The 27,529-nt window shown below is 37.9% G+C and overlaps 1 protein-coding gene across 2 annotated transcripts in view; it reads right to left on the reverse strand.

Annotated features, from left to right (window-relative positions):
* The window catches only part of LOC128744245 (stress-activated protein kinase JNK), a 107,139-nt gene that overhangs the window by 67,835 nt on the left and 11,775 nt on the right, over positions 1 to 27,529 (reverse strand). The gene's annotated exons all lie outside the window — the stretch shown is intronic.

Consider the following 27,529-nt stretch of genomic DNA (forward strand, 5'->3'; position numbering starts at 1 on the left):
CAAGATTTGGATTTTCGATTTATCATCATCTTTGTTAGTTGAACTAATTGTAAAAGGTGAGCACTTTTTTATTCGTCTTAGCTCTAAACCACTTTAGATAAATTTTATAATGATTTGGTGATGCGTCAAAAATGCTGGAAAAATTATAACTGACACAAATTGAAAAATTAGAACCAGGTGAAAACCCTCCCTCAGTTAATCTGTTCAGCGCGATAGACGCCGGAGGCCTGATGGGACTCAACTTGCCGGCCTCATCAACGTCGAAATAAGTTTCCACTTTCAATTCGTCGCACTCTAATAAAGTCGTAAACATTTAATCACACTTCAAATTAGTTTATTATTCAGGATCGAGTTAGGCAGTAGAAGGCTTTCTGCAAAACTCGATCCTGTTTGGTGTCAGCCCAGCCCCAGCCAGCCCAGTTAGTCGGTAGGCAGGTATAAGTTAACTAGCTAGTTTGCCACGGTTCCCAACGTACGCGGTAGATTGGTAGATTACCTTCTGCTCACCGGCTCAGACTCAGACTCAGCTTGCCAAAAGCACGACTTTTTATCGTTTGCTGATAAAATGAAATCACCCTCGCGCTTATCCTGGACGCTCGTTGCTCGTTCCGGCGATGTCGCTTCGCTGTCGCCTGCCGCAGTCGAGTGGATGGTAATTGGCTTACTAAACTGCACGGTCGGAAATGTGCTCGCTGTGTTTAATCACCGAACAGGATCAGTTTTTAATTGTTGCCCGAGGAGGGTACCGAGCGATTTGCGTTCACTTAGCCTCCGTTGTCGGGTTGGACGGCAGGAATAGACTACTTACGGATTTAGATCATTCATAAAAATCATTCCAAGGCACGCTTGAAATTATTAATATAAAAATCCCCTTATTTGTCATTTTCCTATTTGTACAGAGCACTAAATTACAGCACGTAGGACTAGAAAGAAAAAAGCTAGATGGCATTCTTTTGCACTGAAACGTGCCGTCCCGAAGAGCACTAAACTTTTCGCCATAGTGTGTCGTCTAAGTTAAATCGTTATCGGTACTATCCGACGGCTAGAGGCCAGCGGCGTCTTGCACTATGTACAGTGTATAGTGAAGGGCCAAAGTTCTGCTCGCTGCTGTATCCGCGACAAGTTACGGAGCATTAAACAAACACGACATGGCGCATACCATCATATCGCAGCGCGAGAATCCAATTTGTTTAAATATGCTGAAAATAACGATTTGCCCTGTCTGGTGTTTCTATACGTGAGTGTTTGTGAGGGTATTTCTTGTTGTACCGACATAGAATAAACTTTTCACAGCAGTGCAATTTTTTGATCCAAGAGAATGGAAAGGAAAAATTGGATGATGGCGAACTTTAAATGTTCATTCCTTGCACTGATTTGATATAACCGAAATTCAAGTTCGGTTTTCAAAAGAAAGAAAAATCGTACATGTGTTACACCATCAATCTTATGCGTGTACGTGTATCCTTTCAACTTTGAGAGAAAGTAAACTTGCTGCTGCTTCGTTCCAGGTTTTGCTGTTCAAACAAATGCGACGATATTGCGGTTTTTGTTTGTCAACTTAGGTACTTTTTTTCTTTAGTTGTTCGCATCGTACCCCAGATTTTCCGCACATTGAGCCGAAAGAAAACCTCGAAAATGGTGTGAAAAGTCTCCGATTTGCAGTTATTTTTATCTTTGTGCAAATACATTTGCGAAATAAGGTGGAATTGTCGTTCGGTAAATATTTATTTAAACCTTATCGTCAACAATTCTCAGTGAAAATAAAACGACGACGCCCTAAATTTTAACCACCGTTTGAGATAAAATCAACCACCATTCTGTACGCAGTTTTTTCTCGGTCATCATGGTTTACCACCACAAAAACACAAGTGTGTAGCAGACACTTGTCACATTTTGTCCTTACACGGTTTATTTCGCCTATTTAGGGACTGGATGTCTTGTGTTGTTTTCCTTCCGAACGGTTGACCAAGCGCGGTAATTGATCACCGTTACTGCTGGATAGGTGCGATTAGGGACAACGAAAAATATGTCATTGTGTGAACCAGATTGGACCTGTAACCGGGTCGAGATTTACGATAATAGTAGAACATGTCACAGCTGTTCTCAGATTATTCCCAGGTGTGGTATAGACAATCCAAATAAGTTATTAACGGTCTACTAGAAAGAAAGAAAGAAAAACCATTCGCAGTTCAAAGGACTTTAACACTTTGTTAGATGGTATAAAGTTTATAATTCATTGTATCGATTTAACAGAGCTATAACAGCACTGGATGAAAGCACCGTGCCACGACACCCGGAACGCCAAGTTTTTCGCTGATACTGTCTTCCACCGGCCCGTTACCGGTGCCGCGCCGGTAGGATAGCGAAGCTTGTAACGACTCTGATAGATGGAGCGGAAAATTGCTACCTCCCAAGGAGGCGGCAACGATACAGGAAACCCGGTCCCGAAAAGTTAAAATTGCAAAAGCAAAGAGGAAATGTGCTGGTGAAATTTCCACTTTCTGGTTCTGCTGCTGCAGAGACGATACACCGAACAGGGCGAGAAGAGAACTTGTTTGTAGATTGCAAAGTTGCAAATTAGTTCGTAGAAAGTTCAATGGCTCTCGGTGTATCGGATGAAAGGGTATAATTATTGAATAATGTATTTAAATCTGGTCATTTCCATCTAAACTTTTCACAATGACTTCAATATTGCATTATTCTGCAATCGTCGCGCAATATAAGGTGTTCGTTTAACTGAATTTATTGACAATGTAGGGTGAGTTTTACAAATAATTAGCTTGCTTGTATTGTATATATATATTCGTTACTTATCACAGCTTGAGTAAAGTCGCAATTGAACGTACAGGACCATGGTGCATCCTCTTGCCGCAACCCTCTGCGCGATTCGAAAAGGCTAGAGAGTGCCCCCGAAACAGGCACGTAGCACGTAGCGTCAATTTGTCCTGTTTTCTGGACACTCGTACTCGTGTAGTCGTGTATTAACTGCTATAGTTGTTCACGCTCGACTGTATCATATGCTGCTCTGAAATCCATATGATGCGTGGGCACGTTATTTCTGCACGATATTTCTGCACGGTTTGTCGGGAGTAAAAATTTGATCCGTAGTAGTAGTACGGGCTCCCATAAAGTCCGTCTGATACTGCCCTACGAACTCCACAAAATCTTAAAGAGCACCTTGTAGGTAGCGTTGACCAGCGTGTTGCTGCGGTAATTACAGCAATCTGGCAGGTCGCCCTTTTTGTAGTTGGGACAAACAACTTCTACCCACTCCTCCGGTAGTTTCTCCTTTTCACAAATCCTTGAAATTATCCATGAAGTGCCGTTGCTAGCGGAACGTACGAATACGAAACAGAATGAACAAGGGACCAAGTGGACATGAGCGGTAAACCTGATCACATAGTAAGCCAAATGGATATGAAGCCTAGCAGATACGAGATTTAGCGACATAGAACCGAATGGGTGTGAAACCAATGGACACGTAATTGAATAGATTCGAAATCGAAAGAACATGAGTCCGAATAGACTCCCTCCCCCCTCCCCCTCCCTTGTTTTGATTCACAACAAGGCCGAACGGGCAAGAGACCAAACAAATAGGAGATCGAATGGACAAGAGACCGAATGAACACGAGGCCGAATGGACACAAAACCAAAAGAATGCAGGGTCGAGTGGACGCGAGACTGAATGGATGTGGGGCTGAATAAACACTAGACCGAATACATACGAGACCGACAGTTGCATGGTAACAGTATGCAGTGGGGTGAACTTATCTTTATTTAAATGTGTGAAGAACGAACGAATTAGAAGAGTGAAAGACATTGAATAACAGACACCCGGATGATAAACTTAGGTATATCATTCTAGTATGTAAGGAGGGGTAAAAGTGCGATGGGGGTAAAAGTGCGATTCAATGATTTATCGGTGCAGATTCCGAGTAAATTGAGTACATTGGCATGGATGGGTGACTACTTTTATAACTTGAATTTAACGTAAACTTTGGTTGCTTACGAAGCATAGTTGCTGAGTTATGTGCAAATGTTAGTTTATGGTGGTTTTGATATAATTTTTCGTTATACGGCAAATACGATATCAACAGGAGGATATTACTTGTTGAAAATTTGTAGCAGCGTTTTACATGACTCACATATCTGTTATAAAAATACGATGAAAAGAATTTAGAAAATATATAGGGTAGATGATCCATTAGTTGCGCTACTAAGCACAATATAACTTCATTTTGCTTGTTCATTGAGGTATATGCTTCAATTAATGCTTGTGGGATATAAATTTATCAAATACAAGGTATTTGTCACAAGGCAAGACAATTGCTTTCGTTGTACGAGAAGCTTTACAAAGAAAAAATGAATTTTCCGATTCAATTATATTGTACCAACAGTTGCGCTAATGTTTCCTTAATTAAGTTTGATGTTCCTTTAATTGTGGTATTCCATATACATTGCTAGGTTGCTAAGTGAAAAAACATCGTAGCAAAACTATAGATGAGCGCCTATAGTTGTGCGCTCCAACTGCGCGTTGGATTTTGGAAAATTGGCATTTTAGCAAATAAGGTTTTAATTTTAAATAGTGTAGTCTAACTACCAATACTTCTTAAAACCTGTTTTATATAATGAATGATTTTGTTTTATCTAAAATGCTACGGTGACGAAAATATGCATTAATAATGAATAGTAGCGCAACTATTGGTATTACCACAACTATTGGATCAAGTACCCTATGTCGCTTTTCCATAATTTAATCAAACCCCGTCAAGCGCCTATCAGGGTAAAAGTGCGATTCACGGACGGGGCAAAAGTGCGATTCATGCACGAGGCAAAAATGTATAGCCAATTGTATACAGCCTTAGGCACTATATTACAGATACTAGAAATGGAAGAACTGCAGAAAACTGTGTGCTCTACAGATGTTGGCCGAAGGAAAACAATGTTTTTCCGCTAATGAAGCAAAAAACAGACGTTTGGAAAAGTTTCGATCTTGCGGAGGCTGCAATAAACCAGCGTAAAACAGGAAAGGTACAAATTGAGAATATTCCTCACCGAAACATACCGCAGATTGAAGATAATATGGTTTTGTTAGATACTGCTGTGCTAATTTCATGGATTCGAGCTTCGCACTTTTGCCCCGCGGTATTCGCATTGTTGCCCCGCTAGTGGGGTAAAGGTGCGAATCGGCACTTGATCAAAAGAAGGAAAAATTTATTTTGCATAACACTATTATTCCAGATGATTTATAGTTGAATGTGAAGACATTGAGTTACTGCATCACTATATACTATATTTTGTTGTTGTCCTTTATATGTCACGAAAATTGATGACTAATTTAAACATCGCACTTATGCCCCGCCCTACTTTATTATTTAAGTTTATATTAATTTCCCGGAAATAACATTTGCCTTCAACTAATTAAATATTTTTCACGACTTTATCACGTAAAACATCAATTGGAGATTTTTTGTGCGTGAAACAATCACTTAAAATGTCAGGTGTTGGTAAATCGATTTCTAAAAGGGTTAATTTCGGAGGTTTACTTCAAATACCAAAGTCTAATATTTCTAGGTTGCCACGGATAATTTCAAATCCTATCGGCAGATGGCAACACTGGATTAATAGGTGCTCAATATATCGAAGGTACTCAATATGCTCAAACATGCTCAATATATCGAATTCATATGAAGCCATCAAGTTAAAGGCGAAACAGATAGTTGTGAAAGTAGTTGAAAAGCAGAATTAAACGAAAGCACCCTACATTTTGTCAAAAAATAAATAAAAAGAATTACAAGAAATCAACCTCATTTCTTTGTTTTGATCAATAAAGTCAGATGCGGTATGTGTAGGTATGCGCAAAGTCATTGAAGTTGTATATTTTTTCAGATTTGTATTGTTTTTTTCTAGACTATTTACAGATTTGTACATTTTTACTGATTTTTGCAGATTGTTCGGGTTTTTCTAATTTTTTATAACTTTATCTCATCTTTTGTAAAGATTAAATTAATCTGGGCGAGCAAATGGTAGAGGAAAGTTATGTGGCTGAAGGCATGAATAATATCCTCAGAGGGAGGAAGGAAAAAAGTGGAAAATTAGATAACAGCAGACAGAATTTTTTTACAGATTTTCACAGATTCGTTAGATTTTCACAGCTCCTTAGAGAATTTTCATCACATTTTTGCAGGTTTATACCGACTTGTACAAACGTTTGGTTATTTCTAAAAGTTTTACAGATTCCACAGACTTTATAAATTTTCTATATTTTTGAGAATTTTTATATAGATTGCAAAGAGCTGTAGCTGGGGCTCGTATCCACGCTCTTTCGGTTGATACCCGAATGGTTTACTCACTAAACTACCGCACCCTTATTTTTTTGTTAGATTATAGTCACTTTAACAGCTTATGTCATTCGTGACTTCTACGGGGTTGGGATTTGAACTCGGGTCCTCGGCGTGAGAGGCGTGAATGCTAAAAACTACGCCGGGACTGACCCCACGCACCCTTATGTTAGATGACTTAATACCGAGTTTTGTTTCTTTCAATTCTATGATTCCACACACACACACACACCGCACATTAACCTCGACGACAATAATTATTTTTGTATGACTGCCGCCCAGAAGAAAGACTCAGTCAGTGCGACAGAAACAGGCAGTCCATTGTCGAACGTTGCTACGGCGTGTTTTTTCTTTTTCACTTGTCAGACGCACTTTCCTCATTTTCTACCTTACTGCCTTTTCGAAAATTTTAGAACTTAGATTCAATTTTTTTTTAGATTTTTATTCATTTTTGTAGATTTTTTTTGTAAATGACAAATTTTATAGATTTTAAAATGTGTTGAAGATTTTTAAGCAATGGCAATTGAATTTAACAGAATTTACAATTTACATCACTTTTACAGACTTTTACAAATATGTATAGATTTTACCAGGCTTCTGTCGTGCTCTGCAAAATATCTCAATTCTTGGCGTTTTCCTGGCAAAGCACAGAAGACGAATCGATTTGCACTCTCTCAGTCGAATGTTACCTTCTCCGACGTGACGAGTTTTGTTTTGCTTTTGCAATGCTTTGCTCTGCCGGCGAGTGAGCATTAGTTTGGTGTCATCTTTCTTTTTCTGCCCGCTACCGAATGCATGCTCTCAAGGTCGCGGAGCAAATAGTTCCAGTCCATATAATTGCCTATCGCATATTCTCTTTGGGATATGCAGCGAATAGCCTCGTGTCTCCAGTGTGCGAAGAAAATCTTAGCTCTGGTTGTCGTTGTGCGCCTTCTGCACAAGATGAGTGGTCGTAAGTGAAAACAGTATTCAGGCCTCGTTCGGAGGGAGAGGAAACGGTTGAACAGAAAACGCAAGGAACGTTGTGAGAAGCAGATTGCTCTGCCTCTGTATGCACAAGATGAGCAAAATGAAGCCTGGATTTTACAGATGTGTACAAGTTTTTTCTATTTTTATATTTTTAAGTAAACATCAACATTTTTTAAGAAACATCATTTCTCACAACACTACTTGATTCAGTGGGCCTGTCGATTGTTCTCCCTTTTCTAATTTTTCGTTGTCTAATGTCCGTAATTCATTGCTATTTTTCTTTAAGTTCACCCATACGCAAAGAACCGCAGTGGTTCTTGTTCAGGTAAAGCGTGAGAACAGACGCGGCATGCTCCTGTGAGTTTGAGTAGCTCTGGATCTAATCGTGTAATTTTTATCACTAAAGATTATGATTTTTTTGGCATTAGCACTGGTGCTTAAAAATAATATTTTTTTTCGAATTCTTTTAATTTCCGTTAAAAATGTGAAAATAGTGTCTTTATAAACCCGGTACTTCCGGAGATGTGAGCAAAGGAAAAGGAGAGGTTTTGACAAAAAAGGTTATTTTCCTTGGAAATGGAGGTGCTCCCATTAATTGAGGGAGTGTCCGATCGGCGCCAAGTTTTAGATTTTTGCTTTCTGACCGAAGACGAGCGGTCAAGCGGAATTTGGTTCAAATTCATGAAGGTCGATTACACGGGGCTCGGACACTTCGCGTGGAATGACCCATATACTTGTACCTTATCTGAGAAATGTTATTATCGTATATTTGATTTGGTGCTAAAAGTGCCTGCTCTTGAATTAGGATAATCACAAAAATCATCATTTTAGTCTAATGACTTGAAACAAATTAAGATTTTTGAATTACCGAATCGTTTCGGTAAACATAAGATACTTCTATGAATATTGTCGAATAATATTGGGTTGAAACAATTTTTTTACATAACATTGAAAATATTTGGTTTTCTAAATTTTGTTGGTGTGACGAGCTAGTTTTTCTTATTTTTTGGGAGCTGGATAATTTTTTATCATTACTTTTGAAAAATTCAAAATTTCATAATTTTATTTCTTTTATAAACAAAGTTTCGATGATGAAACCAAGATGAATGGTGCATGTTTTCAACTGCAAGGAAACGGATATTCGCTTTTTTCAGATTATTATCTTGCTAACAAATTTGTTTTGAGTAACCAGGAGAGAAATAAACATAGTTTCGCTTGTAAAAAGCAGATCTTACCATTAGGCCGCGTTGTCAAAAAATCGCATATTTTTCCACGAAAGGCTTATTTATTTCGTGAAAATGGCCATGTAATGTGAACATATTTTGCATCTGATTCAAATTTTTATGCTTCTGCCTATTTATAATTATTTGTTTAGAAAATATCGTTAAAACTCAAAACTCTGGGGCTTAGCTGTGCGATCATTGGTAAATTACCCTACTGGCTTTACACGGAAATATCCGAATATCCAGGTTGGTCTCATACACTCGGTGCTTACATACTGAAAATTTTTTTGTATGATAATTTAGCATCGTTTGCTTTCGTGTCTAGCTCGTTGCATTTTTCAGACAGCGGTTGTTTTAGAACGTCATTTTGAATTCATTTGAGCACACTTAGCAATCGTGTGTTTACAAACCGGAACTTTTATTGAAATCTTATAAACGTGCATTTTAATTGTGAAATCGGTTACCTAGGAACATGGCGCGTTATTTCTTAAGCAAGTTCTATGATCGAAGGATGCCAAGAGGTATCTTGCGCAGTCAATGTTTTAGATTTAATTGCCAAAATAAACCCGTTTGTCTCAGGACAGCTTTCGTGCATAGCAACAACTGACCGCGCGCGATTTCGAATGAATCGAATATGTTGATAGCACATAACTTTCGGTGCGGTAAATTGCTTTCTTATAGTTTTTTCCTATATCGGTATGTCGGATCTCCACTACCTGTTTCTTAATGGCCACGTAACCAAAAACGTCCTCAAATCGTACGCGAGCTCGAATGACAGTGATCGCACCACCTGCCTCAGTGGATCCAGATCAATTCCTTTCTACTAACAACAATTCCTTCCTGTGACACTTGTGGATAATGCAGAGGATTCCTCGGTCTCTAGTAGCAGCAAGTGTCGGACTAACATTCCTTTCCCTCCCAAATTGTCCTTACTGAGAATGATCTGCTACTCCCAAGCATCATTCTGATGGTTCTTTGTGCAATTTTAGCTGATCTATATCAATCGCGGGCAACTCAGGCGCGGTCAAACTATGCTATGCTAAGATTATGATTTTTTGGTGTTTTAACACCATCTTGGAAAAGTTTACGGCCAATTTCAGCTCAAAACACTGAAAAAAGGCCATTTTGAACTCGACTATTTTTGATAGGAATGAAATTTTCCTGATATATTAGATAGCATGCAAGAATTCATTTTCCACTAAACTTGATTTTTTTTCATCAAGAGTAACTTTTCAAAAAGGCGTAATTAGGAGGAGGAGGAATGAGATTACTTATTTTCAAACAATCATATCTTGAAAATTACTTATTTGATCAAAATGACGTCAAAAGAAAAGTTGTAAGAAATTACGTGTATTAGCAAGAAAACCTCAATTTTTTTCTATGAGTAATTTACATGCTTTGCTTCAATTTTTTAATAAATCTGAAGGAAAAATATATCGAAGTAGAGCCATTAGTCATTAGATTGACCCCCTCGTTTTTACGATGTTAGAGGGTTAAAGTTTTTTTTGTGCATGACGAATCTAATCGGAGCAAAAGCCACGTTTGCTCATCAATACAGTTGACTAAAATATGTATGTGTTGTTTGCTGTGATACGGTCATACAGTGCCGCTATGCAGTAAAAATTTGCCACAATAACAATGCTGATATGATTGCGCACTGAATACTGTTTCTGTAAACATAAAACTTCTCCGATACGTGCAACCAATATATGCACGCATCCACGCATGGATTGTCTCTGTATTCCAAAGAGCGATTTCTCATCTTATAAAAACAGTTTGTAGAGTTACAACAATCGTTACTCAATGAAACAATAATGTTTCGATTTCTGTATCACCAAATTTGTGGTCAACAACAAACGACTTCAATTTCATTCAATTCGTCCTGCTACCTCGTCATCGACTCATGGTTCTGGTCTGCCGGTTCATAGTCCGTAAAATCCAATTCCATGGTTCCCTGCAGTTGAACATATGGTCCTGCCTGCATACATATATTTTCAAGCAATTCATAACGGAAACCCGACGGGCAATAGTCGGGGCGGTTTGAAAACCCTTTCCAGCTGCGAACAGTACCTACGATTGCAAATATGTAGGTAGAGAGGTATGTAATGCGGAACAGGTCCGAAAACATGTTGTTCCGCTGCAGTGGACGTCATGTGCGTGCGATTGAATTTATGAATAAATTAGCAAATTCAATTTCGCATTTCCGTTGTCGCCGCCGAAAGGGTGCTGGGCGGAAGTAGTCGTGAATTCGATTACCAGCCACCGAACGAACGGGGTGTTAATTTCGAACCGAAGAAACGGACGTAAACATGGATTCTACCGTACACGAAGTGAACGTGTAAGCTAGCACTTGAAAACGAATTACGCAACATATTGTGCTGATTTGGAAGGATCTAAAGGCAAGATAGAATGCAGAATCCGTGCGGTGCAGTGAGCAACCCCCGTCGGTTTAATGCCGCAGGCGTGACAAGAGCAATTTATTTACATCGCTAATTTATGCCCCTTGATGAGTGGAACATGTCACTGACTGGGCGACGAGAGGTTCAATTTCCCGAATGGTAAATATTCGATGATCCTTGGTTCAATGTTTTAACTAGTTGTACAAATAACATTGGCCCGAACGGAATTATTTATTCAACCAGTCGTTCGTCCGTCCGCAAGCCCTAACGTGCGAGAGTCTGTGCTTTGTGTGCTACGGAAAGGTAAATTTTCCATTTCAACTAGGAAAACTCCAATATTTGCAAAACAGCTTAACTGCGAAAGGTTTTTGGGATTGAGAGTGGACCGCCTTCAAAGGTGATTAACATAACTTTTGTGCTTTTATTGTCTTTTAGAATGCAAATTCCACCGGCAAACCGGGCGGGCAGGTATGGCATCCTTTCGTGCGAAGGAAATTCTCATGGTAAATGCACTTCCAAGCGCCCTCATCCTCAACGGTTCCAGCGCAGTGGGCCGGCCCGTTCAGTCATAGATAATAATACAACAGCCAGGGAGGGAAGAGTTCTGTTCAATGACGCACGTGCCCTCGGTTCGGTATTTTACCCGCAGGAGAAAGAATGAAAAGAGTTGTCGGTTTGCTTGCTCCGGTTTTCATCAGTCTGGTTCGAGTGCTGGTGCTGCTGCTGGTACCGTGCCGAAGAATGGCACGAAGGGTGACTTTGCGGGTGGGACTTGCGGTTGGTTGTGAAACTTAAACAACTTTCTCGGAACACTCATTGAGATTTAACAAGCGTTTCGAATAGTTGAAATTTGAGGTTACTTCGGCTTGTTGGAGGCGATTTTATCGGAACGGAAAATAAGTTTATTGGGATATTGGTTTTTGATCTTAAAATGATTGGATAATGTAAACAAAACTGAAAAATTTTCACAATTGCTTTTACCCCACAAAATATGGATATGGGTGGCACTCCATCTAGAATACACTCGTGCCGCTCTTCTATTCCAGATTCTATGGAACATAACTTAAAGAGTTATGATCTGCAAATTTATTTTAAAGTTCATTTAAACTAAAAAGCCAATTTGCTCAGCATTCCAACCAAGAGCACCTACTGGGTGGTTCATACAAATAGAATAAACCATTCCAGTAAGTAAAAACTTTCAGATAGTGTTTCATCACTGCGATAGATGGATTACAGCTTTTTTTTCATATAAAGTGTGCGTGTTTTTATTCATACCATGCTGCTCTATCTCTATCGAGATACTGCAGCAAACCGGCTGGCTGCAAAAACATGAACACAAAAGCATGAATGCGACCGGGTTTCTGCCCGGCAAAAAATGAGGCCAATGAAAAATTTTCACATAAAGGAAAAGGTCGAGTGGATGCTCATCGCCTTTCCTCCTCCCTGTCGCGTCCTCCGTGCGCACGGAACCCATCACTCAGCTTGGAGCTTGGCTTCGGCATCTCGCCACAGAACTGACTGCTAGTTACCTACCTATCTACCGAAAGCGAAGCCATTCGATGGCTCCAAATGAAGCATAGAAAATGAAAAAAGGAAAAAGTGAAAATCAGTCTCTCCCTGCTGAGTACAAGTTTACACCCGCTAGCTCTGCTAGCATCAGGATCCCAACGCGCGCGTCGTCGTCCTGTCTCGTTGTCTGGACTCCGGTTTGATTAGTTGCGTGTAGCTCAAGCACTCGCCGCCGTTGGCAATCACTTTTCAGCTCCAGCAGTTCGGCATGGAGATGCCTCGTGCTTCACTCCGGGAGAGAGAGAGATTCACGTGTCACCGGCGATAAAAATAGACTGCTGGAAGGTACCGGATGGTCTTCTTCAAACCATTTCGTTCGGTTATAAAAGAAGATTGAAAATGTTAAGACCGACTAAGCGGTAATAATGGCAATGTGGTGGCTTTATGTTATGGGTTTATCAACTTGAAATCTACCTTGTCCTAAGCTAAGCTCAAGTTGAAAATGTGTGTTGATCGTCTTGTTTATGTCGAACGTATAAATGACCATTTATCAACCCCATAAAAATGTTAATTCCATTTAACTAATCGTTCATTCGGAAAATATAGTGAAACTACCAACTGTGCAGGGTGGTGAAAGCTTTGAAAATCGGTGTTCTTTCCACACATCATTGAACTTTTGCGTTTAACCTCACTTTAAATGATCCACCCTAGTAGCTGTGCGTACAGGCAGGCAAACAAGGCAAACTGTTAGGATAAGCAAACAACTGAGAAAGCTACAGCTGAGTAAACATGTAAGCACCCATAAACAAGTGGTAGCTGGTGGATAACATGCAACCGGCTACAATCGGCGGCGTTCTGGCATAGATTGTCCCCTGCCTGATGTCCAGCTACACGGACCGAGCTTCAAAGTCTCGACATCAAGCGCCCTTATCCATTACAATATCATCAACGGAAGAACGATTTCAATCGGCGGAGGAACAGACTAGTAAAGCACTGATACAATGTGCCTCAGTGTGTAGGGGAATGAGCAGGCTAACAGTGGCAGCGACTACTGGAGGAGGACTTTGTTGAAAACGGACAATGGGCGACGAGGAATCGTTTTGCCACTCGCCGGATTGCTTGCAGCGGTACTTTGGTCGGTGTACTAATGGGAGCGACGGTCCTGCGCATGTCTTCGTCTTAGTTCGACGTGGGTGGCAACGGGGCCGGTTTGAGTATTAGGCCGAGGCTGGGAGGCCAGTGAAAAAACATGTCACCAAAAATTCGAAATGTTAAGAAGCGCGCACTGAAAACAGCTGATCACGATCGACTGTTCCGATTTACATTTAGGGACATGTTCTAGTTTAATCACTGTTGCTGTAATGATAATAAACATCAGTGGATTGTAGTCTATTAGGTTGAAGTGTCTTGTCTACACTTCAACCTAGTAGACTAGAATCCTATATTGTTAAAATAATTAAAAAACACCCACCTCATGTAAAAAGCAGATTATGCTAGTCATTTGAAAAACTTTTCACATAAGCTCATGCGTGCTATGAGTCGAAAACTTATCCTTATATCCTTACACTATATGGTCTTCCAAATTGCCGCTTCATTTGAATAGCTTAAGTTTGAAAATAGCGTAAAAGTTTCCAGAAGAAGCATCAAAACGATAAAAAATGAGGATATTTTCTAGAATTACGAGTTTAAATCGACAAACCTCGATAATCGGGAGAAAAGTTTTACCTTTCCATAGATGCATAGATGCACCTGTGCAAGTCCATATTCCTGCCGTTGAATACGGAACTACGACATTTAATTTTATTGTTATTGCACGGTGAATAAAGTATTTTACTGCTATTGAATATGGCTTCCAGCCAGTCTCCAACTGCCGCACTAACCTAATAATGAAACGATGAAATTATTATTTTATTTGGGTGTCAGTCGGACGACCGTCCGACTGATTGACTGAAATTCTTAAAACTTTAAAAAAATGTCTGGACCAATCCGTTATTTAGTTGTCAAAACAGGTGTAGTTCAACACACGTGTTTTTACAGGAAATGCATCTTTTTGCTTAGAGTTTGGCGCCTGTTTTTTTCTCATTCACTTTCGCATGTTGGATTGTTGAAAAGTTGACATCAAAATAAGTAGAAAAGCTTACAGAATCGAAATCTAAAACAAATATATATGTTTTTGGAAATTTACTTGGGTTAAGTCCTCTGGATCAAGTCAATATTGTTAAATCCTACTGAGCTGTAAACTACTGTCACTGGCGACACTCACCAGATCCGTATGAAGCTCACTTGAAAGGTGCAGTTCTGAAAATAAAGCGTTTGAAACTAACTTGAGAGAATTTTAGTTTCATTTTTGGGTTTCGGACTCTAATGAAGAACAAATAACCGATTTCAATAATAAAAATAGGCACTGAAAGCTGCGTTTATCTTGAAAATTTGTTTTAAAACCTTTAAATCGGCTTTCAAAGAGAAGGCCGGGTTATATAAATACTTTAGGGAAAACAGAAGTAAGTCCAGTTTTGCCAAATGATTTTTCTGATTATATTTTCTTGTTGATTTGATACTATCATTTTTGTCCAGTCTTTTCTCTTTTTTCTCCATTTTGATATAATTTTTGAAGTTTACCTAAGTGCTGGTAATGTTATTCACATTTTCCTTTGATTTATTTTACATAAAATTGTTTTATTTTAAATAAATTCCGATCAATTTCGTTTATCTATACGATTTTTGATGAATCCTTTTTAGGTTTCATCTAAGAAAATCTGCTGTATGATACAAGCTCTAAAATAAATATGAATAAATATGTTTGCTTTTGAATTATCTTCAATGCCTTATGTTGCTTTTATTCGTTTGATGTTTTGTTGTTTATTTTGCTGCTTGTTTTACTAGGTTAGGTCAAGTCAGATGTTTATTTATTTATTCCGTCAACCGATGTAGACTAGTCTCCCAAGCAGCACACTTTTCGCACTTATGGTTGCAGAAACTTATTGATGCCTGAAATTAATCATAAATCGGTTGCCACAACTGGTTTGTAACAACTGCTTTTGTAGGGATAATAGATACAGTTTTCTTATAAAAAAGTCTTATAATTAAATGAATATTAAAAACTTATTCTTTCGTTTGGTTTGCTAAAAAGCAAAGCCATGGGTATAAACGTCCTTCAGAACTTGACCCTTCTTTATCGACAGACTTCGCAGCCGGTTATTAGAGTACTGGAAAATTACGGGGCAAGTACAAAGGCCTATTGTAAAGTCAATAGTTTCACAGTATTGATTGAACGAGGCAATCATACGATTTAATGGACCGAATTTTGCATAATTTGTGCGATAATGGCTTATGGCGAATAAATTTCGATTAGGAAGTTGCCGAGTAGGTGTATAAAAGTTCAGTTTTGATAAAAGTTTTACTGAGTCAATATGATACAAAACGATATCGTTTACAAATAGCACCATTGCATATTTACGACGCTCTTTTAATGATTGTATAGTTATAAGCATGCAGCGTGCTTCGTATGATGGAAGAGGAAATGTTGTCCAACCTAATTTACAAAGTGCATACAAGGGAAATTGTTTTCGTCTACTAATGCGTGATGGAGAAGGGTGACCATACAATGCTGCAGTATTCCAGTATTGACCTCACATAGGCAATATATAGTGTCATTTTTGTTATTAGAAGGAAATATCATTTACATACAAAATAAAAAGAAGAGGTCCAAAATAAGAGCCTTGAGGGACCCTAGAGGTAACTTTAATAGAATTCGAGTTCTTTTCTTTAATTTTTTTTTAATTGTTGGCGATTAGTTAAATACGATTCAAGCCATTTCAGGAGCCCTGGTCCAATTCCAATTTTTTTGCAATTTGAAAAGCAGCATTGGTATGCCAATACGATCAAATACCTTACTAAAGTGCTATGAAGTGCTTCTATATGGTTTCCATTATCCATTGCATTCAATGAATAGGCTATGAATTCTAGCAAATTTGTCGTATTCGAGCGTATTTTGAAGAAACCATGTTGCTTTTCTGTAATTCTGCTTTTAATTTGAAGTAATAATTTTTCAGTAATAAAATTGCTTCGAAAAATTTTGGAATGCAAGAGATTATGGCAATACCACGATAATTACGTACGTCAGATTTCAGGCCCGATTTAAGGATTGGTACTAGATTCCGGATTTCAGTGACAAGTTAAAAAGCCCAAACAAAGCCAAATATCCTGAGCATGACGTTGGTTGACGCCTATATCCATTGAAACTTCTGGGTAGAATGCTAATTTTTTTATAAAATATGTCTACAGCAACGTCAACACTTGCTTCATTCTTGCGAATAAGTTGCCAATTAACACAGTTTGATCTACGTGTAATACTTTCGTATTCGCAGCCGTTGGATATTTGGTATTTGTGTATAAATAATTAATATTGAATTGCTGTGTGAAATGCCTCATTTTTCTACAGTGGCTTTAATGATAAAAATGCTTTCAGTATTGAAATTAGAAGACAAAGCTATGAGAACTCCGCCACCCGACTTCTTGAGACTCAAAAAAATTTCTGTAACGTTTTCATCCTAACTTGTTTCAGTTCCCAGAATAACAGAAAAAGTTGGGCTTTGTAAATTTTTGTAGATTTTCGCTGGACTTTTCATGCGATTGAAATTTTGACGATAAAGCAAAATTTCAGTCACATTCTGTCTTAGTGAAGAAATTGATGGACATGGGTCGGTTGAAAAAATATTTAAATTGGTTAACTCTTTCTGATCGAAAGGAGTCATTACTTCCGAAAATTCTGACTGGAAATTCGAACCGGATTGTTACATTTGTTGACGCTTTTCTTTGCGCGTTGCAGATACTGGATTCTCTGGTTGTTGAGTTGCCGTCGATAAGACTCCAAGTCGTCAGATGCCGCCTGTTTCGGCACTCCAATTTCCTCATGTACTTCTAAAAAGATTTTCAGAAGGGCCTGCGCTGCAGGGTAGTAACCTGGGTCCTCAGTTATTGTTAGAATTATTTTTCTTTTATTGCCAAAAGCTTTTTTTTTAATTGTAATGGATTAAATTCAAGTTCAAACCTTAAAGTACCGTCATCTGGGGCGAGATTGTGCCAAAAAAGCATATATTTTCGTTCTTTTGCTCAGTATACACACAATTTAGGAACTAAGTTGATTTCAAACCTGTCAATAGATACTAAATTGTTCAATTAACAACTACCGTAGAGATGGTTTAGTTACAATGAAACCTAATTTTACTAGAAGTGCATGAACTTTGGCACAATCTCACCCCTTCTACGGGGTGACATTGTGCCAAAAACATAAAGTTAGGCTAAAAACCTAAACAGTGAACATTAGCATGTTTATAAACAATACACATAAATATCAGTATAAAGTAGTTCATATGGGGCCGTCCATGAACTAAGTGCACTATTAGGGGCAGGGGGTCGGCCAAAAACAACGCATCATACAAAAAGTATGAATGAAAATAACCCGGAGAGGTCTGAAATAACTAAAAATGGGTTCGTAGTCAATGGACAGCCTTTATACAGTCAGTAACGTTTCTAGGGTTAACAAGGGGGAGATATATGAAGGGGTGTATCCTAAGGGGGCATACGTATTTGATCATTTAACAAAAGAAACCATTACTTCGTTCGAAAACCTGCGGCCGCAGAACATGTGGCCTATGCCACCCCCCCTCCCCCTCCTTAAAATTGGCAGTTTATACACGGTATAATATATTCATCTTATATTAGAGTGTTTATTCAAAGTATCTGAAATTGCCAGAGAAAAAGTAAAAATTACTTTAAATTATTTAGCAGACCTATGATGCTGTTTGCTCCAAAATAGATGATGCAATCTAATCTGTCAAAATAATATAGTAAATAATGTAAATACTGACGTATTTTTGTTGGATATGTGAAATCCACAAATTGGATCGATCATTATGGCTTGGCACAATCTCACCCCCGTGAAGCTGGAAAAGTCCAAAGTTTCGAAAAATATTATTTTCGTAATCAAAACTTATCCAACACATAGGGTAGATGATCCATTAGTTGCGCCACTAAGCACAATATACCTTCATTTTGCTTGTTTATTGAGGTATATGCTTCAATTAATGCTTGTGGGTTATAAATTTATCAAATACAAGGTATTTGTCACAAGGCAAGACAATTGCTTTCGTTGTACGAGAAGCTTTATAAAGAAAAAATGAATTTTCCGATTCAATTATATTGTACCAACAGTTGCGCTAATGTTTCCTTAATTAAGTTTGATGTTCCTTTAATTGTGTTATTCCATATACATTGCTAGGTTGCTAAGTGAAAAAACATCGTAGCAAAACTATAGATGAGCGCCTATAGTTGTGCGCTCCAACTGTGCGTTAGATTTTGGAAAATTGGCATTTTAGCAAATAATGCTTTAATTTTAAATGGTGTAGTCTAACTACCAATACTTCTAAAAACCTGTTTTATATAATGAATGTAATTGTTTTATCTAAAATGCTACGGTGACGAAAATATGCATTAATAATGAATAGTAGCGCAACTATTGGTACTACCACAACTACTGGATCAACTACCCTAATAGCCTTTCAATACATTGTAAATGATTAGTTTATATATCTTCAAAATAGCAAGTTGATGCGATTTCTTGTTTGGGTTGGTTTATGCGGGACATTTTTTACAAGCGTTATTTCCGAGTATTTTTGATCACGAACTTTAAAACCCTATTTAGGCTAAATAGTTTGCTAATATTAGCTGTGTTCCATTCTTAGTTATGAATAAATATGTTATGTTCGTCATCATTTTGAATTTAGGTCACCAGTTTCTATAGATATAAAAAATTTTCACAAATAAACATTTTTGGTTTTTGGCACAATCTCACCCCCGTGGCACAATCTCACCCCGGATGGCGGTAACTAAATTTACAGTATTTTTAGAACCAACAACAAAGCTTTTCAAAATTTGCAGTTGTTTAAGAATCACCCAAGTCTCGTTTAACGTCCACTATTATGGGGATGTAAAAAAAGGACGTTAATTCAAATTTTGGACGTAAAAAGGCAGGACGTTAATTCAAATTTTAGACGCTAAAAGAGAACACGTAATTCAAATTTCAGAAGTAAAAAAGTGGACGTAAAAAGAAATCACGTGAAATGAAAGACACTCAAGACTTTCGAATTAATCAATTAATCAATCAATTAATTACCAAAAAAAAACAACATCAATGGATGAACTGAGCAGAGCAAACCCAACACCAAATTAATGAAAAGAAACATCTATGTTTGCATCACTTTTTTTATCTATTAGACGTATTTTACTAGTGTTGTTTAGGTTTCCGTCATTTTGACATCATTTCTGTGTTAATTTTATGTCTGTTTTTGAACTATTTCAAATCTAATTTTTTAGTTTTAATGCTACTTTTGTGTTCTTTTGGAGAAATGTTTGTGTCATCATTTCTCAACAGTCATTTTTATATTATTTGCCATTTTGTCAACACAGTTTTTGTTATTTTTGTACCAATTTGGTGACATTTTTGTATTAGTTTTGTGAATTGTGCTTTTCTAATATTTTGTTGATATTTTATTGGTATCATTTCATTAATTGTTCCATTGATTTTTTGACATTTTTCTGTTAGTACTTGTATCATTTTCTGCTATTTTTGTTTAATTGTTGTTTTTCTTGTTATTATGTTATCTTATTTTATATTGCCTTTGTTTACTTTTAGTGCTATTTAGTGTGTCATTTTTGTACTTAAGCTTCATGTCTCTAATATTTTGCTTTTGAAATACTTGAAATGAGAAGTACAGAGAGGAAGCCGGTTAGAACAGGTAGAGCGAGATCTGGTTGCAAGTACCCAGATTACACAAGATCGTAATAGAAAGTCCACATTACGTCGTATACATGTCAATTTTACATTGTAATTGCATAATGATTAGAGTATGTCAAAGCGAAGTGTACAATAAGCTATTTTGCAGTCGTGTGTGTCGTCATATACAACTTATAGATGATTGTAATATTTAGTTATATCTTAAACGTATATTGAGGAGTATTAAGTTGCGTGTTCCAAAGCTTGTTGTATAGAATGTAAGGTAGAATCATCAATCATCTTTGGTACTTATATATTCTTATGTAGTGTGAAATATAACTTTTTCGTGCGGGAATGATTTCGTATCTTTCAGTTGCAACCGAAATATACAAACCAAATTGTTTCCTGGGTAGACGATGTCTATGAAATGGTAATAAATTGAAAGAATTATGTTGTAAAACAGAAAGTCAATAATAATTAATAATAATAACAACTAATCTAGCCTTAAATAGTTAAATGGCTTGAATAATTTGAGGAACGAAGTAAAACTAAGACAAAACAAACCAATATATAAGAAACATTAAGGACAAAATAGAACAAAAGCATGAAAAATAATGGCAGGAAAATAGTAAACTTTGTGAAATAAATAAGAATTAGGAATCAGGTGCTATTTTTAATCTTTCGCAAACAACGACCATGGTAATAAAGAAAAAAAATCCAACCTGCCAATCAACAAAAACACATCCAATTTCGAGCCGTGCATAAAACCGGCAAACTGAGCCCCCTTGCAAATAAAGTTTCCCCTGTATGCAAAAAAAAAAAACAACAATGCTTCTTACCGGTCTGCGGAATTATCCTTCGCCTGTTTCGCCGGGTACGGCGGCAAAGGGGCGACAACGACGACGGCAGGGTACAAAAGAACAAGAAGAACGGGAACAACAAACTTCCGGGTCGACAAAACGTCCTACTTTGCGGGGTGCCTTGCTCGGTGTGTTTTTCCTTCCTGGTGAGGTTGCGGCGTTTCTGCTCTAGTTCACCGTCGCCGTACCAGCTGCCTAGGTGCTAACCGAGCCGAAAAGAAGGGCGGCTGCTTTCGGGTGTTTTAATTTCACTTTTCACTCCCACTAACACGCTTGCGGGCTGCTTTGCTGTGAATCGTTAATGATTTGCAAATATTGGCTGGATTTTCAAATTTCCTCGCAGTCCGGATCACATTTAGCTTTCCCTGCGTGCATTGGTGGCCCGCCTCTCTGCGAATTCACCATGGAAATATTTTTCCGTCAAGCACAGACAGTTAGGCACGTTTTCTTCTAAGTAACAATTTTTCAACCTTTTCTTAGTTGCTGCACGCTTGAGAAATTGATTTTTTGCTTTCAGTGCTGACTAGGGAAATGAAAGAATGGTGGAAATGACACGAATTCAAGATTCTCTCGAGTTCTGCTGCTGTGGAAGTGCGAGAAAGAAGGAAAAAACTCTTGATCCTTTCAGTGGGTCACTGTTCTTGAGCGTGTGTTTCACCTTTCAACAAAATCCGACAACGATTATATAAAGCACGTTGATTGCCACTCTAGTCCTAGCGAAATTTTTGGATTGTATCGCAGTGAGGATTATCCAATACACACACAAACATACACGAACGAACTTTATAAGTTACATCACTTTATAGCACTTTACCCCCGAGCGGATGACTTTTGAAACATTCAGAACGAAGCAAAAAACGCTATAAATCTCAAATGTTCGCCGAGAAGGAGTACTAATCCTTTTATACTGCCACACTGTAACTTTAAATTTCACTAAATCCGCAGGATCGTCCCAAAAAAAGAAACCCGGTTTGGCGCGGCTTTCTGCTTTTTTTATCTACCAACTCACGAATGGGGAATACCTCCCATAAATCTCTCCCCACAGGACGACCCTACTGCTTCCCCCCGCAGCAGATGCGGAACAGGAATCCCGAAACTGAACCCTTTTGTCCAGAGTTTGCCGAAAGTTTGTCCAACGAAAACACGATCCGTAATGGTTCAAATCTACTCTGCGACTGAGGAAACTCCAAAGGACCGTGGCTCGGTTCGGTCGATTCCACATCAGATTCTATCCGATCCGAGTTTTCCATGTCGGGCTTTTGGCCGAGTGCACCACTAGCACACATGCCTACGCAGAGAGAAGGATAATATGGGAAAGCGAGCGCATGCGCATCCACTCGGGTGCCACTGCTGCCCGTTATGACGGTGTGCGACATACCATATTATTAATTGCTACCAATACAGGCGGGCTCCACGGTTCCACGGAGAAAAGTCTGAATGGGATTCGACGGGAATGGAAGGCACTTTACAGTGTGCGGTGGTGCGACCGACCGGATGACAACAGTGCTGTTCGAATGGGGCTGCGAACCGGCATCGGTCGGAAGAGAATTTCACTTTGCTGGTGTACGTGCCCGAGTGGGTCGAGTGCTTTCCGGCAGGGCTGCCAGATACTGTCAAAGGATGTGCGGGTTTTAAAACGATATATTTTTTTTTAAATCGATAAATTTAACGATGTCCGAATAATTTTACACCAAATTACATGGCGAGTGTAACTAAGGATTTACAAAAGGGTTATTAAGAAATAATTTAATAATAACCATCACAATCATGATAATATCCGTAATCATTTTTATGAAAGTTAAAAATTTAGTTATCAGTTATATACTTTTTTGCTTACCTGAGGAATATTCCTGAATTATAATTGAAGCATCAATTATAAAATGTACAAAAGTAATCAATTTAGATTATAAACTTATATATAAATAACGTCAGTTTGTTTGAATGTTTGTATGCACCGCCATAACTCCAGAACGCCTTGACCGTTCATCACCAAACGTGGCATATATGTTCCTTGGCATAAGAAAATTAGCACTGGGGGATTGATGAAGGAGGAGTCCCGTACAAATAAAATGTTTCAGGCAGAGTTTAAATGCAAGCATTGATTTTCCTTATTGGATGTTTTCTAGTTTCAACTGCTGCTTCTGAAATGGTTTATTGGTAGAGTTCTTTACACTGATAAATCCGTATAAACTGCGATATTTGAATTAAAACAACTAAGAAAACTGCATGGAATTAAACTATAAATTACAGAAAAAATTGGACTTGAAATCGGACTTGACGTAGAACATTAAATTAGATTTGACTTTGGACTAATTTGAGTTCGAAACTTTATTTAAAACTAGCTGATCCACAACCCGATCCCGATCTCATACGGGGCCCCTTTGTCACTCAGTCACTTGTACATCTATTTGTGTAACAAAAACTCTCATAAAGCAAGAAATAAAACCCTCTTTTTCATTTGAATATGTCTACTCCCTTTGTCAGTTCCTCTCACGTTGTACCCCAACTACTTGTAAATCTGTCTTCTTCTCGGTAATCCCTATAAATTGACACAAAACCTTTTTTACGTTTTTTAAAATTCCCCATTTTTGACGGCCGCCCTATTCCCCCTTTCAAAAATAAAACAACTTGTACAACTGCTAACGTTTCAGATGCAAGAGAAAAACGCCTTTACCCATTTGAACCTTTCTCTCCCCTTGTAATTGACCGTCTCCCTCTTTTGTCAACCCCCCGGCATAAAAGAAACATGCCAAAAACATGTGTTTGACAAACAACGTTTGATGAAGAACAGTCCAGAAGCTCCGGAGTAGCTAATTATGAATCGGTTTGCTCAATGAAAGTCGCTATAATAGAAAAGAAACAAAAGTTTATTTACCATATAATCCTCCTCGGTGGAATCCCCCTCTTTTCTCAAAGTCAGTTGCACAACTGCAATCGCTTTAAATGCAAGAGGAACGCAACCCCTTTTACTTATTTAGATCTCTCCCCCCACCCTTGTTAGGTATTCCCCCCTTTTGTCACCTTCCCAGTGCTAATTCCCTAATGTCAAAAAACATATGTGCCAAGTGTGATGAAGAACTATCCAGGTGTTTCGCAATTATGGCCTCCCCCCTCCTTTTATTGTCAACCCTTTAGTGCTGATACCCTTACGTCATGGCACATGTATGCCAGGTTTGGTGAAGAATCGTCCAGGCACTTCGGAGTTATGGACCTGCAACCCCCCCACCCCCCACTGTTACGACCTCCTCACCTCTTATCCATCCAAGGAATATGTGTGCGAAGTTTGGTGGACATCGGTTAAGGCGTTCTGGAGTTATGGTGGAACATACAAACATACTCACGCTCCCTTTTATATACATACATTAAACTAGATTAAGATTGAACTCAATTAAATTAGACTTGGAAATGGACTTGAAATTGGATTTAAAGTTGGATTCGACTTGAACTTAGGTACATTTAAAATTAGGCTTGAAATTAGATTTCATATATTGTAGAAATTGCACTTGAAATCAAAATTTACTTGATTTGACTTAAAGCCGGCTGGGAAAGAAGGAAGAACTTAAATTAGACTTGAAGTCGGACTTAAAATTGGACATGTGCTTGAACATGAAATTAATCTTGATATTGGACGTTAAATTAAACTTGAACAGACAAGAATTTTTACTTGAAATCAGGATTGACATTTTTCATCTTGCTCTCGTACTCGTTTAACCTCTGTGGCGTTCCTCTTTTTCTATTTTCCAGGCCCACTTTTTGTTTCGTTTTTCTTTTCCCTACCGTTATTTTGGTTTTTGTTCACACTCTTCTTTCTTTTCGTCCGTTCTTCTTTTCTCGTTTCTCTTTCTTTCCGTTCCGTGTTTTCTATTTCTTTGCTTCGGTTTTCTTCGTTTATTGTCTCATTTTTTCTTATTTTCAATACTGTTTTTGCCTTGTTTTGCACTCATGTTTTTTTGATTTTCACTTTCATTTTTCGAGTTTTTTTTTACTTTTTTTCGTTTCCAGTTTTTGTCTTTTTCCAACTCTTCAACTTCTTTCCTTCTCGATTTTCGGCTTTTCGGTTTTTTCTTTAATATGCCCGTTTTTTCTTTTCTGTCACGTTTAATCTGTGTTTAGTTTTCGTTCTTCCCTTTTCTCACCGGCTTTCCTTTTTCTCTCCCGTTTTCGTTTTTTTCTCTCACGTTTTAACCTGTTTTGGTCCGTTTAACAGTAGGAAATGTTCTTTTTTTACTGTCCCTTTTTGCATCCCATTGAGTCCCATCTTTCTTCTTTTTTATTCCTGTTTGACTTCTAATTCTTGTTTTCTTCGTTTTCTCAATCGGTTTTCTTTTTTCTGTCTCGCTAGTCTCCTTCTTCCTTTTGATTTCTCTTGTTTTATGTTCTGATTTCCCTCTTTTTCTTTCCCGTCTTCACTATATTTATTTCGTTTTCCCTCCTTTACTTCCTGGTTTTTCCTTTTTCCTGCATGCTCTTTTTGTTTTCCTGTCCTGTTTTCACATTTTTTCACAATTTTTTTTCTATGTTGTTCCTTTTTTCGTCGATTTTATTCCAACTCTCTTTTCGGGGCCCATTTTTCTTTTTTCTATTGATTCGTTTATGTCTATTCCGTTGTACCTCTTATTATATCCTGGTTGTCCTCCATTTCTGTCGCGTTCTATTTTTCTTCCGTTTTCACATTTTGTCTTTATTTTCCTCTTTTTTGTTTTCGTTTTTGAACTTTTCTGCTCCCGTATTTTCTCTTTCCTTTTCTCCCTTTCTATCCCGTTTTTCTCCTTTTCTGTCCAGTTTGTCGTCATTTTCCTCGTTTTCTGAATCGTTTTTCCTTGTTTATTTTTATTAATCCTGTTCAATAACGGAGTAGCAGCACACGTCCGGTATCCCTTGCGTATGCTTATTTTGACAAGTTTTTTCTTTCGTTTTTCTGTTTTTTTCACGCCAGTTTTTCATCTTTTTCTCTGTCACGCTTTCCCTCTTTTTATATCCCGTTTGTCCAGTTTTTGTCACTTTTTTTCTCGCGTGCTCCTTTCCGTTTTTTTTTAGGCCTACTAGGAGACGAATTCCCGCTTAGGAGAAAAATGTAAAGATTAGAAATTGACAAATAAGAAAAAAACATTTCAAAAAGATAATTTTTCAACTTTCAAGATTCGAACATACGACGACTGGCTTATTAGACCAGCATCGTACCTCAAAGCTAACTGGGCTGGACTTAAAATAGGAAATGAATTTAAATTAGTTTTATATTTGATTTGAAACTGGATTTAGAAACGGACTTGAAGTTGAACTTGGAAGGATTTAAAATTGGGCACGAAGTCGGACTAATTGTACTTGAAGTTGGAGTTGAAATAAAAGTTGAAATTGAACTTCAAAATTAGACTTGGTAATGGACATGAATTTAGACTTGAAATTGAAGTTAATGTAGGAATTGAAATTGCATTTGGAATTAACTTGAAACTAGACCTTGAATTGGAATTGAAATCAGTGCGTATAACATAAGTAATTTATAATTGGACTTGAAACTGAAATTATTTTTACGCTGTTAATTAACTTATCGCAAAAATAGTTGCAGGTTCAACGAAAAACGGCGGACTGGGTTTCAGAAATTATTTTGTTTTATGTTAAATTTTAAAGAGAAGGTGGGACACGTGCCCCAGCCTGGGCACGCCAGTGACTATTACCTAGTGATAACTAAAGTGTGAAGTCGAAATCGCAATTTTATCTGTCTTCTGTTGCACATTGATAACAGAACTGATTATTTTTCTTCCGGATTTTCGAATGCCCCCCCGACGATAAGACAAAACCGAATCGTATCAAGCCAGATTTTGTTAAGCTCTGTACACTTGTTATGGTTTATTCACCATTCACCAGTCCCGTCGCTTTGTTGCTCTTGTCTTCCCACTTCCGACGTTAGTGTGGATTGATGTGATTGCATCTAGATCAAATATTCAAACATTTAGCATCCATTGCGCCGTGTCCAGTTCCGTGCTTTTAAATATTTCAAGTTAGCTTACACATTTTCTAATCAACAATTGTTCAGCTTTAGCTGAATAATAATCGCTACAAGAGTTTATTCAGTTTAAGAAAGTTTTTTAAGTGCAAATTTTACAAAAATATTTCATATTCATATTCATCATATTCAAGCATGTTTTATATTCAAAATTAGTTTTCAAAAGCTTTAATAAGTGTACTTCTATCCTACGGTTTACGTTTCTCGCTTACAGTTCACCCAACAGAACACAATCATTCTGACAGGATACAACGAACAAAAAAGCAATCTACGATATGCGTTCGCGTGTGTTTGTCGAGTGCATCATCCCTCGGTTCGGTAAATAAAGGAAGACGCCCAGCGTGCAACGTAATTATATTAATATCAATCTAGACTCAGCTCAGCTCGACTGTATTTTTTTTTTGACACTGCCAATGCAAACAGAACACTGGATGGATGATGGACGGAGATTCT

The sequence above is a fragment of the Sabethes cyaneus genome, chromosome 3 (genome assembly GCF_943734655.1).
Source record: "Sabethes cyaneus chromosome 3, idSabCyanKW18_F2, whole genome shotgun sequence".
Taxonomy (NCBI): Eukaryota; Metazoa; Arthropoda; class Insecta; order Diptera; family Culicidae; genus Sabethes; species Sabethes cyaneus.